This window comes from Colobus angolensis, unplaced genomic scaffold (assembly GCF_000951035.1).
Source record: "Colobus angolensis palliatus isolate OR3802 unplaced genomic scaffold, Cang.pa_1.0 Scaffold6, whole genome shotgun sequence".
Taxonomy (NCBI): domain Eukaryota; kingdom Metazoa; phylum Chordata; class Mammalia; order Primates; family Cercopithecidae; genus Colobus; species Colobus angolensis.
In genome coordinates this window covers 18,087,607-18,092,986 of record NW_012119598.1, presented here as the reverse complement: position 1 = coordinate 18,092,986, position 5,380 = coordinate 18,087,607, and the positions used below count along the sequence as shown (strand labels likewise).

General features: G+C 38.3%; 1 protein-coding gene across 1 annotated transcript in view; it reads right to left on the bottom strand.

The window, feature by feature from the left end:
- STMND1 (stathmin domain containing 1) overlaps positions 1-5,380 on the bottom strand; it is a 28,990-nt gene that overhangs the window by 17,035 nt on the left and 6,575 nt on the right. The gene's annotated exons all lie outside the window — the stretch shown is intronic.

Sequence of the window (5,380 nt, the reverse complement as noted above, 5' to 3'; positions counted from 1 at the left end):
ATCTAGTTGCAGGAAGACAAGCTCAAGGCTCCCACTGATTCTACATTTTGGTGAGTTGTATAATTATTTCAATATATATTACAATGTAACTGATAAGAATTTGCAGTGAGCCGAGATCGCACCACTGCACTCCAATTTGGGCCACAAGAGTGAAACTCTGTCACAAAAAAAAAAAAAAAAAAAAAGAGTCTAATGCCTTATAATCTGTCACTGTTTTCCATTACCCCCAGATGGGACTGTCTAGTTGCAGGAAGACAAGCTCAAGGCTCCCACTAATTCTACATTATGGTGAGTTGTATAATTATTTCATTATATATTACAATGTAATAAAAATAGAAATAAAGTATACAATAGATGTAATGCTGTTGAGTCATCCTGAAACCATTCCCCCAACCCTAGTCCATGGAAAAACTGTCTTCCACAAAACTGGTCCCTGGTGTCAAAAAGGTTGGCAACTACTGTTTTAAGCCACTAAACTTGTGTGAATTGGCTATAGCAGCAATAGAAAACAAATATAGTATCTAATAGGCATCTACCAGGTAAGAGCTACTATGCTGAGCATTCTGGAGGATACCAAGATAGACAAGTTCAGCCTTGAGTGTGAGAGTAGAGGTACTATGGTATTAAAACAATTTATAATAATGAAGCTATATTGTTTTTGCTGGTTAAAAAAGTAATACAGACTGGATGTGGTGGCTCATGCCTGTAACCCCAGCACTTTGGGAGGTGGGGGAGGGAGGATCACTGGAGCCCAGGAGTTCGAGACCAGCCTGGGCGAGATGGGGAAACCCCATCTCAAAAAAAAAAAAAAAAAGTGATGCCGACTTAGACTTATTGTAAAAAATAATTAAATAATATAAAAGAGAATTGCAATGGTTAGTTTTATGTGTCAACTGGGCTAGGCTATAGTAGCCAGTTATTCTGTCAAACACAAATCTTAGTGGTACTGTAAATGTAGTTTGTAGATGTGGTTAATATATGTAATCAATTGACTTTAAGCAAAGGAGATTACCCTTGATAATCTGGGTAGGTCTCATCCAGTCAATTGAAAGGCTTCAAGAGTAGAACTGAGGTCTTCCTGAGGAAGAGGAAATCTGCCTGTGAAATGTAGCTTCAACTCCAGACTGTTCTTTTCGACTGTCTGCCCTATCCTATAGATTTTGATTTTCCTAGCCAGCCTTCATGACTGTATCAGCCAGTTCCTTACAATTTACCTATCTACCTGTCTATCTATCTATCCATCCTACTGGTCCTTTCCCTCTGGTAGAACCTTGATTGATAGAGAAACACAGTAGAAAATAAGAAATAATATCTTCTAGAGAGAAGCACTACTAACATTTTAGTATATCATTGCCCAGATGTATTTGCTCACATAACCTTTAAAAATACATTGGAACTGGCCAATAAGCACACGAGATGTTCAATATTATTAATCAGTAGGGGAATGCAAATCAAAACCACAGTGAGGTACCACTTCATATCCCCTAGGATAACTATAATGAAAATGACACATAACAACAAGTGCTGGTGAGGATGTGGGGAAATTGGAACCCTCATATCTTGCTGGGCAAATGTGAAATGGTGCAGCCCTTTAGAAAACACTTTGAGTGCTCTTCAAAAAGTGAAACATAGAGTTACCATGTAACCCAGAAATTTCACCCCTAAGTATGTCCCCAAGCAAAATAAAAACATCTGTTCTTGCAAAAACTTGCACACAAATATTTACAATTATTATTTATAATACCCCCAAAGTGGAAACAACCCAAGTATCCATCAGCTGATGAATGTATAAATAAAATGCAGTACAGTCAGCCAAAGGAATATTATTTGACAAGAAAAAGAAATTAAACACTGACATATGTTTCAACATAGATGATACTTGGAAATATTATGCTAAGTGAAAAAAGCCAATCACAAAGGCCATTCATATTGAGAATAGGCAAATTTACAGAAACAGAAAGTAGATTTATTGATTGCCTGGTGGGGGGGAATGAGGTTTGACTATTAATGGGTAGTCATTTCTTTGCAGAGGGCAAAATGTTCTAAAATTAGATTGTGGTAATGGCTGTTAATTGTACATTTTAAATGGATGCTATGGTTTGAATGTGTCCCTTTCAAATTCAGGTGTTACCAATGTGATAATATTAAGAGGTGGGACCTTCAAGAGCTGATTAGGCCATGTGGGATCCTCCCTCATTAATGGGATTAAGGTGTTATAAAGAGAAGCTTCACACAGATTCAGTTAACTTGCTCTGCTTTTCTGCCATGTGAAAAGCACAGAAGGGCAGACCTCACCAGACAATCAAACCTTCCATTGCCTTGATCTTGGACTTCCTATAAAAAGAAATTTCTGTTTTTTATAATTTACCCAGTCCATGGTATTCTGTTATAGCAGCACAAACAGACTAAGAGAGTAGGTGAATCATGTGAATTGTATTTTAATAAAGCTGTTTTAAAAATAAAATGGAAAGAATTATATATTAAACGATATTATATTTCTGTAACCTGCTTAACAATATATAAGAAACATTTACCTATATCAACATACATAGGCCTACCTCATTCTATTTAGTGATAAGGAGTAGCTACTTATCTGACGATAGCATTGGAGCTCCTTATGTAACTATGCCACAATGTATTTAGCCAAGTCCTACTGAAGGACATCTAGGTGTTTCTAACTTTTCAATAATATAAACTGTGTTGGAATAATATATATGAATATACATCACTGTGAACCCATGAACCCATCCAATCATTCCATGAGAATAAATTCCTGGATGTGGATATGCTGGGTCTAAGGATATGCATGTTTTATATTAATGTGTTTCCAGAAGGTTCTCCATAAATACTGCACTAATTTATAATCTCACCTTCTCCTTTCAAGAGTGTCTGTTTCTTCGAACCACAGTTCCATTGCTTGTAAATAGGTCAAAACAAAGCATAAAAATGGTCTCTCGGTGATTTAGTAAAAATCATTGATGACAAAATGCTGGTCCATGTTATATTTTTCACAGTTCCACAGCAAAATAAGAACAATGTAATGGGTTTTTCACAAAGCTGAATTAATTCAATTTAAAGAACTGTCATTTATTTTTAGAGTAAGTAAATTTTAAATGTCAATGTGTTCAGAAAGACTTTTATCGTATCTCCCTTGACTGCCATGTCTTCTCTCTCCAGGTGCTGGCTTTCTCTCATTGCGAGTTTCCCACTTCTCATGTCAATGGATGTTATCAACGTCTTCTCCATCTAAGACACACATACCAGAGGAAGTCTCCTCAGTGTCTCCAGAAGCGATAAGAACACAAAGAACACATGCATCTTCCACTCGGTAATGTCTTCCCAGGAGTCTTTTAATTTCTTTTTTTTTTCTTTTCTTTTTTTTTTTTTTTTGAGACAGCGTCTAACTCTATAGCCCAGGCTGGAGTGCAGTGGTGCGATCTCGGCTCCCTGCAGCTTTGACCTCCCAGGCTCAAGTGATCCTCCCACCTCAGCCCTTTAAGTAGCTGGGACTACAGGCACGAACCACCATCCACGGCTAATTTTTGTAGAGACAGGGTTAGTTTCTTTCTTTCTCTTTCCTTCTTCTTTCTTTCTCTCTCTTTTCTTTTCTTTTCTTTCTTTCCTTCCTTGACAGAGTCTTGCTCCGTTGCCCAGGCTGGAGTGCAGTGGCGCAATCTCAGCTGACTGCAACCTCTGCCTCCCAGGTTCAAGGGATTCTCCTGACTCAGCCTCCCAAGTAGCTGGGACTACAGGCACGTGCCATCATGCCTGGCTATTTTTTGTATTTTTAGTAGACACAGGGTTTCACCATGTTGGCCAGGCCTGTCTATATTTTGTTAGATTTATATGATATGTTTCATGTTATTGTAAATGGTATTTAAAACATCTTTTGTTTCCAATTTTCAGTATATAGAAACACTGAATTTTCCTATATCAGCCTTATATTCTGCAACCTTGGTAAACTCATTGGTTAGTTTTTTTGTTTGTTTTTTAGAGATGGGGTCTCCCTATGTTACTCTAGCCTGTGCAACAAGAAAATCCCAGCTCTAAAATTCACAGGCACTGCAGTGTTGATCTCCTGGGCTCAAGTGATCCTCCTGGCTCCACCTCACATGCCATGGCATCTGGCTAGCTCACAGAGTTTTGGAGTTTTTAGCAATCATGTCATCTGCAGATAGAGAGAAATTTATTTCTTCCTGTCCAATCTGTATTTCTTCCTTTTTCTTGCCTTATTGCACTAACTAGAACTTCCATTACAATGTTGTGTGTTTGTTTGTTTGTTTGTTTTTAGAGACTGGGTCTCACTCTGTTGTCCAGGCTGGAATGCAGTGGCCTGATTATAGCTCACTGCAGCCTCAAACTCCTGGGCTTAAGCCTCAACCTCAGCCTCTCAGAGTAGCTGGGACTATAGGAATGCACCACCATGTCCAGCTAATATTTTAAAATTTTTTGTAGAGACAGGGTCTTGCTATGTTGCCCAGGCTGGCTTCAAACTCCTGGGCTCAAGCAATCCTCCTGCCTCAGTCTCTCAAAGCACCTGAATTATAGGTGTGAGCCACCACACCCTGCCTTACAATGTTGAATAGAAGCCATAAGAGTGTATCTACCTTGCTTGTTCTCAAACTTAGGGGGAAAGTATTTTGTCTTTCACTATTAATTTTAATGTTGAGAAAGTTCCCTTAAATCATAGCTTGCAGAGAGTTTTTCTCATGAATGGATGTGGAATTTTGTCAAATTTTTTTCTGTATCAATGGATATGATCATGTGTATTTTTTCTTTAAGCTTTTAATATGGTAAATTACATTAATTTTTGGATAACAAACCAACCTTGCATTCCTAGGACAAACTCCACTTAGTAGTAGTATATTATTCTTTTTATATATTGCTGGATTTGATTTTCTAATATTTTGATGGGGAGTTTTGTATCTATCTTCATGAGGGATATAGGTTTGTGATTTTCTTGTACTGTTTTTGACTGGATTTGGCATTAGAGTAATACTGGTCTCATTAAATGAGTTGAGGAGTGTTCTTGCCTATTTGTTTTCCGAAAGTGATTGTGTAGAATCGGAGCTATTTTTTCCTTGGTTTTTTTTTTCGTTTGTTTGTTTTGTTTTGTTTTTTTTCAGACTGAGTCTCACTCTGTCACCCAGGCTGGAGGGCAGTGGCACAATCTTGGCTCATTGCAACCTCCATCTCCTGTATTCAAGCGATTCTCCTGCCTCAGCCTCCTGAGTAGCTGGGATTACAGGCATGCGCCACCACGCCTGGCTAATTTTTGTATTTTAGTAGAGATGGGGTTTCACCATATTGGCCAGGTTGGTCTTGAACTCCTGACCTCAGGTGATCTGCCCACCTTGGCCTCCCAAAGTGCTAGGATTAC